The sequence below is a fragment of the Mustela lutreola genome, chromosome 2 (genome assembly GCF_030435805.1).
Source record: "Mustela lutreola isolate mMusLut2 chromosome 2, mMusLut2.pri, whole genome shotgun sequence".
Classification (NCBI taxonomy): domain Eukaryota; kingdom Metazoa; phylum Chordata; class Mammalia; order Carnivora; family Mustelidae; genus Mustela; species Mustela lutreola.
The window spans coordinates 17,888,155-17,902,478 of NC_081291.1; the positions used below are offsets into that span (position 1 = coordinate 17,888,155).

General features: G+C 46.4%; 1 pseudogene; it reads right to left on the reverse strand.

Moving 5' to 3' along the window:
- Positions 1-5,390: 5,390 nt before the first annotated feature.
- LOC131823879 (large ribosomal subunit protein eL13-like) lies at positions 5,391-6,057 on the reverse strand (annotated as a pseudogene).
- Between the last annotated feature and the right edge of the window lie 8,267 nt (positions 6,058-14,324).

Consider the following 14,324-nt stretch of genomic DNA (forward strand, 5'->3'; position numbering starts at 1 on the left):
TGCCATGCCCCTAGGCCCTAACCCTAACCATAGTTTGGGTTTTCTGACTTCCACCCCAAAAGGCCTAGCCCCCAAGCCCCACAGATTAAGGACGCCTCAGTGACAGCCCAGGACTGTACCTGCCACACATGAGGAAACCATGCTGTCTGGAGCTGTGCAGAACCCTCACAGAAGGAGAAAACTACATGTCACCCTGAGGCCACCCCGAGCTTCTGTGGCCTCCCTGAACATAAACACGGAGTCTGACGGGCTGACTACCCCCATCCTCAAGTCAGCCCACCCTCAAGTCAGCCCACAGGGGACCCTCCTCCGCACCAGCAGATCGAGCCTTCCATGCCCCTAAGGCCCTAACCCTAACTCTAGTTTCTGTTTTCAGGCTTCCATCCCAAGAGGCCTGGCCCCCAAACTCCCCAGATTAAGGACCACCCCAGGAATCTGACCATCATGTGGGGGCAAACCGTGCCGTTTGGAGCTCCACAGATCCCTCAGAGGGAGAAATGTTCATGCCCCCCTAAAGCCACCCCCACCATCATGGCCCCCCTGGCTACAAACCCCAATTCTGCTGCACTGCCAGTCACATTCCCTCAACTCAACCCCAAGGGGAGCCCACCCCAGCGCCGGCAGATCGGGCCTGCCATCCCCCTAGACCATAACCCTAACTCTAAGTTGGTTTTCAGGCTGCCTTCCCCAGGGGTCTGTCCCCCAAGCCCTCTAGATTGGGAACCCTGGAGCCACACCATAGGAGTCCGCCTGCCACCCAGCAGGAAACCAGTCCCTTTGGAGCTGCACAGAACCCTCGGAGCCAGAGAAACCTGCATGCCTGCTGAGGACTCCCCTATGTTCTACAGTACCCCAGCTACACACCCAGAGCCTGCGCCGGCTGACCCCCGTCCTCATCTCAGCCCCTCGGGGAACCCACCTCAGCACCCACAGTTCAGCCTGCCACACCCCTAGTCAGCTCTCCTCAGGGACCCCTGCCAGCTCTAGGCAGACCTGGAACTCCCCTGTCTGCCACAAAGCTCTGGGATCTCCCCAACTTCTTCTAAATTTACACTGACCCGAGGCTTTCATTAGGAAGGGAGAAGGCTACCTCCTGGATGCTTAACACCTCCTTTCCTCTTCCGCCATATTGCTCTCCACGTACCCTTGTACCTGGGCAAACTGGAAGGAACCTAGCAGTGGAACATGTACGTGGTCTGAGATCTGAACCGTTCCTGGCAGCATTCTGAGGGCTCCTTATGCAATCAGAAACTAGTGGATCCTGCCACAGTGTGCTGGAAAATGATCATCTACAGAACAGGAGAGCGAAAATCACTCCATTTTTACCTCATTCTTCATGAAGTGGAACATGGTCTTCTTCCCTTCATTGGCATCAACTCCAACTCGTCTCCGTGCAGTGGTAATCCCTTAGCTTCAGGGGTAGGATTTCGTGATTCCTCACCTGCACAGAACACCCGGAGCTCATCACAGCAAGTGCCCTCCCTCATAGCGTCACCCATTGCACCCTTGCCCCACACCCCTGCCCTGTAGCACCCCTCGGTTTGTGCTCTGAGTTTGGGTCTGGTTCCTCATTGGCCGATCTTTCTCCCCTCACTATGTTCATCTGTTTTCTTTCGGAAATTCCACAGGAGTCGAGTCATAGGCTATTGGTTTTTTCTTACTGATTGTGCTGAGCTAAATCCACTCTAGATGCATGCACATCCTTGCACACGGTAAGATTTCATTCTTCTTGAAGCTGGCTCCTATTCCATTCATAAGATGTGGGAGAGGGGCGCCTGGGTGGCTCAGTGGTTTAAGCCTCTGCCTTCGGCTCAGGTCATGATTTCAGGGTCCTGGGATCGAGCCCCGCATCGGGCTCTCTGCTCAGCGGAGAGCCTGCTTCCCCCTCTCTCTCTGCCTGCCTCTCTGCCTACTTGTGATCTCTGTCTATCAAATAAATAAATAAAAAATCTTAAAAAAAAAAAAAAAGAAGATGTGGGAGATTACATATATATGTATATATGAAATCACTCCTCAGTGAATGGACATTGGGACTCCCTCCAGAGTTTCGATATGGTTGATAATCCTGCTGTAAACATCACGGGGCTTGTACCCCATTGAATGTGCATTTTTGTGCCCTTTGGGGAGGGCAGTGGCTGGATCCTAGGGTTGTTCACTTTTTAGCTTTTGGAGGAACCACCAGACTCTTTCCAGAGTGGCTGCAACCGCCCCTATGCCCACCGACAGTGCAGGAGGGTTCCACTATAAGCAGAACATTCCCTGCCAGCAGTTTCCTAAGGACCAAACGGAAAACCTGTGGGATAACATGATTCACCCAGAGTCGGGCAAGCAGCCACAGAAATTCACCCCAGGTTTCCTGACACCAAGCCCCTTGAAGCCACCAGAATGCCTCTATCCAGGGGAATTCCCAAAGACTCTCCTTCAGACTTCACCACTCATGAAACTGCAGAGAAAATATGGCATGTCTAACTATCTAGATGGTCCATTGAGTGAAACTAGAAAGTCAAGCTTCCCTTCTCAACTGTCCAAGGCTCATTGGAATCACTTTGAATTTTTCTGAATTTTCTGTCTGCCCCCATTGGAACTCCTTGGATGAAAAAAACAAATCCATTAGGATACATCACCTTGGACAAAGGACAAGACATCATCCAAGTCTCTATCTGACCACAAAGAGCCACTTAACTCCAGATGCTGGCCATTCCACCACAGCCTAGGCCCAATGGAATAAAAACTGTTAGATGAAGGAACACATTCTATGTTCAAACCACACACCAAGTCCGTCTCATCTTCCCTTTTGAATCCAAGGGATCACCTAAGAAAGAGCTGTTGCAAATACCTTTGTAAGCTAGAAATAAACAGAGAAGATGGGATCCCGTGCCAGGAGCTCCCTGCAGGGAAACTCAGGAACTCTGGCACCCAGTCTAGATGGCTGACAGCTGCTTCAGTGGGACTCTGTGGCCCCAGTGGAGACAAGAGAGAGCCCAGGAGGTTTGGGGTGGAAGAGAAGCTTTACCTGCCATCCTGGCCTGGATGTGACATTGCGCCCAATGGACCTGCTGTTCTCTCTGAACGCTGACGTCCTGGGACAAGCTGCATGACTGACTCAGACGCTGATTTCCAAACTTCAGGTCTCCTGGAGCCAGAGTGAAGAAGGGTTGTCAGGTGGGGATAGCAGGCACGTCCCACCTGAAGCCTGCACACCTGCTCCGACTCCTGGGAGAAGGAGAGACACATGCTTGTTTCTTAACTGGTAATTAACTTCTGTCTGAAGCTGACCCATGACCTTGTCTTTTTGGAGAAGCAAATATACTCTCCCAAACGAACACTCAACTCCTCGGTTCCAAATGCACCACGAGTCGTGTTAGGTACCCCCCGGCTCCAGACCCCCACCGGGAGGACCCTCCTGAACCACCCTGACAGCACATTACCAGCAAACCTGGGGCAACGGGGCCCAACGCTGAGTGGGGGCCCGGCTCCAGGGGTTGTTACCAGCACTCTTGAGCCTGGAGAAACAGAGACTATACAGCTCACCACTCCCTCCTGTAAAAACAAGCGGCAGCGCCTCAGTTTCAGCGTCTCTCATCCAGCATCTCACCACAGCCCTCAGGGCTAACAGGCTGTACTGACTCCTCTTCCTGCCTGTTTCCCACTGCAGCTCGCCACTGCCTCCAGCGGTGACAAGCAGCATTACCATGCCTTCCAGGGACTCTGGCACCACAGCTCACCACTCCCTCCAGTGGCGTGTACCGGCACTGCCGGACCTTCCAAAGACTCCTATTGCAGCTACAATGCCTCCACGGGACTAATGCCACACTGGCACTCTTCCTCCAGATGGGGGACCTCTGAGCCACACCGCAACTCCATCTGCCACCCAGGAGGAAACCCTGACATTTGGAACTGCGCAGAACCCTCAGACCAGAACAAACCCTCAAGCCTCCCTGAAGATACCCCTTCCCCTTAGACAGCCACCTCTGGCCACAAAGTCACAGCCTGAGGAGCTTCCTTACCCCCTTCCTTGACTCAGCCACCAAGGGATCCCGCCTCAGCTCCAGCATTTTGGGCCTGCCATGCCTGTAGGCCCTAATCCTATCCTTAAGGATGGCTTTTCAGGCTTCCGTCCCCAGAGACCTGGCCCCCAAGTCCTCCAGATTGGGGAGCCCTGAGCCACACCCTAAAACTCCACCTGCCACCCAGGAGAAAATCTGCCGCCAGAAAGTTCCCCTCAGCTGGGGCCCTCACGGGAGCCACGTGTCCCTGGTTCGAGTTCACAGATGGCTGCCACACACATCTAGCAAGAAATTGCTCTAAACAGCGGTGCGAGTATGGCCCGAATTGCTGCACAATGCCGGCCAATTCTCATGAGCTTTCTGTCCAAATCATTGTTGATTTTGGCAGAAAGCTCGTGAGAACTGGCTGGAATCCCCCCAGGGAACTCCCTTCTGACTACACCGACCTTCAGGGGAGCCACCTGAGCCTGGCCTGAGGTCCTGAGTGCTCATGGCTCAAACCCTGCAAGAATGTGCTCTAAAAGCCAGGCTCACACGTGGCCAAACACTCCCTGTAATCACCCCCCTGGGGTGCTGATCTCAGTGGTGGCAGATCGGGCCTGCCATGCCCCTAGGCCCTAACATGAACTCTAGGTTGGGTTTCCAGGCTTGTGTCCCAAGAGGTCTGGCCTCCAAGCCCTCCAGATTGGGGACCCTTGAACCACACCCCAGGGCTGCATCTGCCACCCAGGAGGAAACAGTGTCAATGTCAATTCGAGTTGGGCAGGAAGCTCATGAGAATTCGCTGGCATTGTGCAGCAATTCAGGCCACAGTTGTGCCTGCTGTTCAAGGTGCTTCTCGCTAGTAAGAAAAGAACTACACACAGTATGTTAAATAGCAATACGTTTAAGGGGGAGGATATAAGGCATGAGCTAGGGATATGAGTCGTTGGGGGTACAAATTTTACACGAGGCTTGAGAAGAAAACCTTGGAGAAGGTGGGGAAGCCAGCCATTGCTTTGGGAAGACCATTCCATGCCAACCACGGAGCAAGGACAAAGGCACTGAGAGCTTGTATTATGTCCTCTGTGTCACACAGCACTCTTCGGTGCCTCAGGATCTTTGCACTTTTTTTTTTCTCTCTCTCTCTCTGCTGGGACTGTTTCTCCACTCCAGTCTCACATTGCATATTAATTCCTGTCCTTTAGGTTTCAGTTCGAGGGTCACCAATTATAGAGGTTTCCTGGTCAGACACTGTTGTCCACCCTCCCAATAGCCATTCTCTGCTTCTTGCCTGCTAGCACAACACATTTTGTTGGGTGGACAGCTTCCCTTTTCCCAGTCCCAGGGGATGAGCCTGTACTGGGTGGTTGCTGTCATTGGTGGTGGTGATGATGGTCGTGGTTATGGTTGTTTTAATCCCAAGCTACCAATGGCACTTAGTTTTTTCTTTTCAATATCCTGTTCTCGAGCTTTCTTGACCCCTTTTGCCTGGAAGCCAAAGAGACAGGCATTGGCATGTGCCATGGGAAGACAAGCCAACGCCCTGAAGTTCTTTGTAATGACTCTGGCGTTCTCTTTCTTACAGACATTCCGTATGGGTATGATCGACCTTGTCATGCGGGCAGCCAATTTGAGTTCTTCAACAGAGCGGTCTCCTTCTTTGGGGGGCAAGAGCTTCCTGGGGAAGAAGATGAGCCTTGAGTGTCACTCCCTCAGTCGCTGCCTATTGGCCTGCAGGGACTCCATGCACTTCTTCTGTCTTCTTGGATCCACTGAGATCCCAGTGGTCCAGGCCACCTTCTTGTGAATGCCAGCCTCCTTGTAACTCTTCTAAGCTGAAGCCTTTGCCAGCTTGCAGTTTGGTGTGACAGCTCACCGTAGGGCACCTCACCATGGGCTGGATTGGTGGGTAGGATGTGGGATGTGGGGCTCCAGGCTGTGCCCACACTTGCCCAGCATTGCCTCTGCGGATCTTCTGCTATGGCTGGTTGAACCAGGTGGCCATGTGCAGCTGTCAGTCCTTGTGGAAGCCAGCCTTCAGGATCATTCCATTCTGGCTTGGTGTCATGGCTGCTGCCTGTGGGCCTGGAGGCATGGGAGAGGGAAACTTTTCAGGTCCTGGGCTCTAGTTGGGTGTCCCCAGAGCCCAGGCCATGACCCTGTCCTCTCCACAGCCCACCCGGAGCAGCCTTGGAATGCTGCCTGCTGCTAATGGTGCCTGGATCCAACATACTCCTAGCCTTCATTGTTTTAAGACTATCATGGCAATCCCATGACATTATCCCATAATTTTCCCTGATAAAAAAGGACCAGCAGGTTAGTATCCAAAATCTACAAAGAATTTATCAAAGTCAACACTCAAAAAACAAATAACCCAGTTAAATAATGGGAAGAAGACATGAATAGACACTTTTCCAAAGAAGACATCCAGATGGCTAACAGACACATGAAAAGAAGTTCAACATCACTCATCATCAGGGAAATACAAACCAAAACTACAATGAGATACCATCTCACACCTGTCAGGTGGACTAAAATTAATAATACAAGAAACAAGAGGTGTTGGTGAAGATGTGGAGAAAGGGGAACCCTCTTGTACTGTTGGTGGAAATGCAAACTGGTGCATCCACTCTGGAGAAAAGTATGGAAGTTTCTCAAAGTGTTAAAAATAGAATTATCCTAGGATCCAGCAATTGCACTACTAGGTATTTACCCAAAGTATACAAAAATACAGATTCCAAGGGATACATGCACCCTGATATTCATAGCAGCATTGTCAACAATAGCCAAACTACGGAGAAAGCCCAAAATGTCCATTGACGAATAAATGGATAAAGAAGATATGGGGGTGCCTGGGTGGCTCCGTGGGTTAAAGCCTCTGCCTTCAGTTCAGGTCATCATCCCAGGGTCCTGGGATCAAGTCCCACATTGGGATTCTTGCTTGGCAGGGAGCCTGCTTCTCCCTCTGCCTGCTGCTCCCTTGCTTGTACTTGCTCTCTCCATCAAAATAATAAAATCTTTAAAAAGAAAAAAAAAAGGAGCAGCAGGGAGAAGACCTCCACTTGGTTGAGTAAGTTTAGGATGCCTGGAGTTATGGCCGCCATCTAGGAACCAAGTGGGGAAATTGATCTAACCATACTCCCGCCTACATCCCTACCTCTTAGGTGAGTTAATGTCCTCCCACTTATGCCATCTGTGGTTGGTGTTTGATTACTTCCAGCCAAAGGCCCTACTGATCTACATCTACTCTTCCTAACTAGGTAATTTAAAGTTATGTCTCCACCCCTGCCTACAGCTGGTACTCTCTCTGCCTGTTATCTTTTTATTTTTATTTTTTAAAAGATTTTATTTATTTATTTGACAGAGATCACAAGTAGTCAGAGAGGAAGGCAGAGAGAGAGGAGGAAGAAGGCTCCCTGCTAAGCAGAGAGCCCAAAGTGGGGCTTGATCCCAGCACCCTGGGATCATGACCTGAGCTGAAGGCAGAGGCTTAACCCAGGGAGCCACCCAGGTACCTCATCTTTTTTTTTTTTTTTAAATGATATATATCCCACAACTGGATATGGATGTGTATATATATATACGTGTGTGTGTGTATCCTGTATATGTCATTCTTTTGTTTCTTTCTCAAGACATATAAGTTCCTTGAATATGGGACTTTTCTGTCTTGTTCATCCTTGTACTCCAGCACCAAGCATCCCGTCTGGCATAATTTGAGTCTGTTGAATAAATGAAAAACTGAAGAAATGGGGGCGCGTGAGTGGCTCAGATGGTTGAACATCTGCCTTCAGCTCAGGTCGTGATCTCCAGGTCCTGGGATCAAACCCCACATCGGCTCCCAGCTCAGTGGGTGGCCTGCTTCTCCCTCTCCCTCTGCCCTTTCCCCTGCTTGTGCTCTCTCTGTTTCTGTCTCTCTCTCTCAAATGAATAAATAAAATCTTTAAAAAAAAAGAAAAAAGAATGAGAAAAACTGAAGGAACGATGGAATGGATGAACAAACATATCAGTATGTCCCAATAACTGAACGCTTCTTGAGGATGGTGTACGTGTCTTACATCCTCAAAATATAAAACACAGTCCTGACATTTACCCCACATGAAGACATAGTTGTTAAATTGGTGAATGCTATCCAGCCGAGTCTCAGACTACCAATAGTATCTCTGCGTTATAAAGGGTTCTGCCCTCAGCAAAGAGTAGAAGGGAAGATTTAAAAACAGGAAAGTGAGAAAAGCACAATTTTGTTCCACTGCAGCTGTTTTCCTTTATTCCATTTGGATGTACATATTCATGAACTTGAAGTAATTCATACAACTTTAGGTAATTGAAGTATAATATACTAGTACACCCAATAAAAATTTATTTGTACTTGTGCATAATTTCTTATTCTTCATTTCAGTACTTTCCTCATTTTATGTAAGAATTTTAAACTCTATGTATATAAGTACTATGTTGTTTCTTTTTATTTTATTTATTTATTTAAAGATTTGTTTATTTATTTGACAGAGAGAGAGCACAAGTAGGCAGAGAGGCCGACAGAGAGAGAGGAAAAGAAGCAGTCTCCCTGCTTAGCAGAGAGCCCGATGCAGGGCTTGATCTCAGGATCCTGGGATCATGACCTGAGCTGAAGTCAGAGGCTTAACCCACTGAGCCACCCAGGCTCCTCTATGTTGTTTCTTTTTAATGTAGTGTTGTTTTTATTTTATTTTAAGTAGGCTCTATGCCCAATGTGGGGCTTGAACTCAGGACCCTAAGGTCAAGAGTGGCAAGCTCTATTGACTGAGCCAGCCAGGCACCCCTCTAAGTACTATCCTTTTAAAAAAAAAAAAAAAAAAGAAAAGGGGCACCTGGGTGGCCCAGTCAGTTAAGTGTCTGCCTTCAGCACTGGTCATGATCTTGAGGTCCTGGGATCGGGCCCCATGTAGGGCACCTTGCGCAGAGGGGAGTCTGCTTTTCCCACTCCCTCTGTCCTCCACCCAACCCTGCTCTTGATCGATCTCTCTCTCTCAAATAAATAAAATCTTAAAAAAAAATTTTTTTAATTTTTAAAAAATTGAAAGAAGAAAAAAAAGTGCTACAAAGGAAGTAAAAGAAACATATACCTCTCTCCCAGGATTTTAAGATTTATATAGTGATCTAAGTCAGCTCTATTCTTTTTTTTTTTTTAAAGATTTTATTTATTTATTTGACAGGCAGAGATTACAAGTAGGCAGAGAGGCAGGCAGAGAGAGAGAGAGAGGAGGAAGCAGGCTCCCTGCCGAGCAGAGAGCCTGATGCGGGGCTCGATCCCAGGACTCTGGGACCATGACCTGAGCCGAAGGCAGAGGCTTTAACCCACTGAGCCACCCAGGCGCCCAAAGTCAGCTCTATTCTTAATTTCAAAGAAACACACAAAACCAACTAAGGTCTAATAGTGAGTCATCTATTGTTAACAGTACAAACTTGGGATGAACAGACTCAAGGCTTCACCACTAAAAATCTCAGCAGCCTTCAGCAAGTTACTTAACCCTGCTCTGATCCTCAGTTTCCTCATTTGTAAAACAGAGACACTAATAATAGTGTCTAATAGACACTAATAGCTAGAATTACTTGGAAGATAAATGACATAACACATGTACAGTATGTGGTGATGGACCTATAGTAAGAGCTCCAAAACTCTATTATTTTCATGCAAATGTAAGTTTTTATTATTATTCAAATTTCTTCTCCAAGTTAACATATTTTTTCTTTATATTTACCTGGAACTCTACTTAGCTAAGAAATTATTATTGAGATGAATTATCTGTGATTAACCACAATCTAACTACATTTTTGTCATGTGATCCCTCAAAAATAACTTCAATAGTTCTCTAATTACTGATCTCATGAAAACAAAAATCAATAAACCGTAGATGAATTTCTCTTTCCTCAATATTTATGGGAGGCAGCCAACAGCACCAGGGACAAGTGAGGAGGTAGCCAGTACAATTAAGCTCAAGGATGTCAGCATACCCAAAGATCGGTTACTTAATGGAGGATTGAGCAAATAAGTAAATATACTGAGGGAAATGAGAGCCAGGTTTCCCACAATGTGGCCTGGGGAAGGTTAGAATGAGGCTTGTGGAGACTGACAGGAATTGGAAGTATTGGTGTGAGTACACAGAGAAATAGAGTTGTAAGTTTTTTTTTTTTTTTAAAGATTTTATTTATTTATTTTACAGACAGAGACCACAAGTAGGCAGAGAGGCAGGCAGAGAGAGAGAGAGAGTGGAAGAGGCAGGCTCCCTGCTGAGCAGAGAGCCTGACGCAGGACTCGATCCCAGGACCCTGAGATCATGACCTGAGCCAAAGGCAGAGGCTTAACCCACTGAGCCACCCAGGCACCCCTAGAGTTGTAAGTTTAAGTTCTAAGTGTATGCACTTATCTGAGTGTGTGTGTGTGCGTATACAGTGACAGCTCATTAGCAATGAACACAGCTAGTATCCAGATCTTGGTTTCTATGCACCCTTACTCCACTAAAGGGAAACAGATCTCCTTGGGGAAGTGGCTGGTTCCAGGGTTAGGACATGGAAACTACAAGATCAAGTATGGTTCATCTCATGTTACAAAGTCAACAGGTACTCAAAGAATGATGGGAACATGTTGAAAGGACAATGTAAAGGGCATTCCACTGAACAAAGCAGAGACAATGTGAGTATCAAATAAAGAGTGATAGTTATGGATTGATTACCCACTGAATATAATAGGAATCCATGGACACAATGATGATATAAATAAATGAATCAATGGACAAATGGAGAGACAACATAGTGCTTCCCTATGGGAGAATGACAACTATAAATGCAGAAAGAATGATGGATTATAAAATCATCATTTGGGGGCACCTGGGTGGCTCAGTGGGTTAAACCGCTGCCTTCGGCTCAGGTCATGATCTCAGGGTCCTGGGATCGAGTCCCATATCGGGCTCTCTGCTCAGCGGGGACCCTGCTTCCCTCTCTCTCTCTCTCTGCCTGCCTCTCTACTTGTGATATCTCTCTCTCTCTCTCTCTCTCTCTCTCTCTGTCAAATAAATAAATAAATAATCTTAAAAAAAAAAAAGAAAATCACCATTTGGCAACCATCATGGTAAAAATTGGTTCAGACAAGAATCACCAATAGATTCTGAAGGAGTGGTGAAATCTTTTTGGAGGATTGAGATATTTAGCTGGTTTCAAAGTATCTTCCCATTAGATAGTTACTAATTACAAATTATGCCTTAGTGAAGGAAACAGGAGACAACACCTTAGCCAAGTGATCAAAATCAACAAGGCCAGTGTTGGGGCAAATAAATATTGCATGTCACATGGTAAGAACACAGTTCACGTCTGTGACATTCCTGCCAAAATGCTTGACCTACATCTACTCACGAGGAAACACCAAACAAATCCAAACCGAGAAGCAGTTGGAAAAGTAACTGGCCCGTGCTTTTAAAAAACTGTCCAGCTTGTGACAGACAAGGAAAGTCTTAGGAACTGTTCTAGATTGAAGGGGACAAAGGGACCTGACATACATATGCAAATGTGATCCTGTGATCCTGTATGTTATTGGGAGAACTAGCAAAACTGTGAATTTGGTTTATGGATTTCATGGTCTCAATGTTAAATTCTTGATTTTGATGGATACATGTAAAAGATTGCCCTGATTTGTAGGAAATACATACAATTTAAGGGTCATGGGGCATCGAATATGCAACTTACGTTCAAAAGAGAAAGAATGTAAAGGAAATGCAATAAAGACAATAGGGAACTTGGTAAACGGTATACAGGAGGTCTTTGCATTATTCTTTATACGCTTCTACTGATGAAATTACTTCAAACTTAAAAAATATGTACTTAGATACAGCTGAAACTACACTCCAAGCCTATGACAAGTGTTTGATATCACAGCAGGGACAATAATTTTATAAGGACCAAACCAGGTTTATTAATTTGTTCAGGTGCTGGGGCACCTGGGTGGCTCAGTGGGTTGAGCCTCTGCCTTTGGCTGGGGTCATGATCTTGGGGTCCTGAGATCAAGCCCTGCATCAGGCTCTCTGCTCAGTGGGGAGCCTGCTTCCCTCTCTCTCTCTGCCTGCCTTTCTGCCTACTTGTGATCTCTGTCTGTCAAATAAATAAATCTTAAAAAAAAAAAATTTTGTTCAGGTGCTGAGTGTGGTAATGGCTCCAAGGGCATTCCCAGTCTCCTTCTCAGAGCCTACATGGCCTGGGAATCAAATAAAAGCACAGAAGACACGAACATTCCAACATAAAACATAACGTACACTATCCTCATGGATAGTGGTGACATCACTTCTAGGTTCCCTGAGTCTTGCCTTGAAAAAAGTGGGGAAGAGTCAGTCTCAGCAGGGCTCCCAAAACACAAAGGAACTGAAGTCTTTCAAAGGCAGGGTAAAAACTACCCTGGAAAGGTTTCCTTTACCTGATGGAACTTTAGGAGGCAGTTTGGATGAAAGTGAAGTTCAGTAAAGAACAATTTTCAAAAATTGTGCTGGAGTATAATGCACTTACAGAAACGCCTATAAATTGTAACTGCAGGGCTTGACAGATTATGACAAAGTGGACACGCCTGTGTAACCACCGCCTAACTCATGAACTGGAACCTGGGAATCAGCCCAAAGCGTCTCTCCATTCCTTCCCCCACCACAACTGCTTCTTAATCTGAGATTACCATTCTCTTGACTTTCTGCACCAGGTATGTTTGAGTGCTTCAATAGTACTTTAAATTGCTCATTTTAAAAAAGATTTCATTTATTTATTTGAGAGAGAAAGAGCACGAGAGTGGGATGAGGGGCAGAGGGAGAAGCAGACTCCCTGGTGAACAGGGAGCATAATGCGGGACTCTATCCCAGGATCCCAGGATCATGACCTGAGCCAAACACAGGTACTAACCACCTGAGATACCCAGGCGCCCTGCTCAGGGATTTTTTAATTTAATTTAATTTATTTATTTGACACAGAGAGAGAGAGAGGGATCAGAAGTAGGCAAAGAGACAGGCAGAGAGAGAGGGGGAAGTAGGTTCCCTGCTGAGCAGAGAGCCTGAAGTGAGACTCAGTCTCAGGACCCTGAGATCATGACCTGAGCTAAAGGCAGAGGCTTTAACCCACTGAGCCACCCAGGTGCCCTTTCTGCTCAGGGATTTTAAAATCTTACTTCGAAAATTAGACTTTTGTTTTTTTTTTGCATACAAATACTCCATACCCAAGGTAGAAATTCTGAGTTCACTACTGGTATTTTATTATTTTGTTCCATTCCATTCTATTCTAATTTTATTTTCACTACTGGCTTTATAATTTTAACAGATTAGGGTGTCTGAGTCATTCAGTGGGCTGAGTGACTGACTATTTCACCTCAGGTCATGATCTCAGGGCCGTGAGATCAAGCCCTGCATCAGTTCCACACTGAGCATGGAGGCTGCTTGAGATTTTCTCTCTCTCCTTCTCGCCCCCCCCCCCCCAACTCAGGTGTGTGCATTCTCTCTAAAATAATTAATTAATTAATTAAACTTTAAGAAAAGGCACAGTTCATTTCTGGAAAGGGCATCTAACAAATGGTGGATTTTACCCCTCAGCATATACAATGTTGTATACATTGGGACAGCTGGATGGCTCAGTCGGTTAGGTGTCTGCCTTCAGCTCAGGTCATGATCCCAGGGTTCTGGGATTGAGTCCCGCATCAGACTCCCCGTTCAGCGGGGAGCCTGCTTCTCCCTCTGCCTGCTGCTCCCCCTGCTTGTGCTCTCTCTCCCTCTCTCTCTCTGACCAATAAATAAATAAAATTAAAAAAAATAATAAAAGTTCTATCCACTGGTAGGTCAAATCTGAAAGAAAAGATTCCATTAGCCAATTTATCCTGATTCCACAAAGTTATCAGACATCCATGATGGGCTATAATAATAGGTCTTAGCAACACAACAAAATTATGTTCCCAGAGGACAGCAACAGATAAATGAAGTTTAAATGGGCCATTGTCTGTTTACACACAAGTTAAACATAATTGCTGGTTTTAAACACAGTCCAAGTAACTAGATATTCATTGCAGTGCGTGACTATTGACTAATAGCCACTGCCACTAGAATTAACGTAGTAAAGATAAAAGTAAAGATGAGATTGGAAAAACTGGGCAACTGGTCAGAGCGGAAGTGTGTGTCCCTTTATAAATCCCTGTTCATCTCCTGCTTCTTTTTAAAAATTTTATTTATTTATTTTTTATTAAGGTTTTACTTATTTATTTGACAGAGAGTAGAGAGAGAGTCTGTGCAAGTAGACAGAGTGGCAGTGAGAGAGAGAAGCAGGCTCTCCACTGAGCAGGGAGCCCGATGT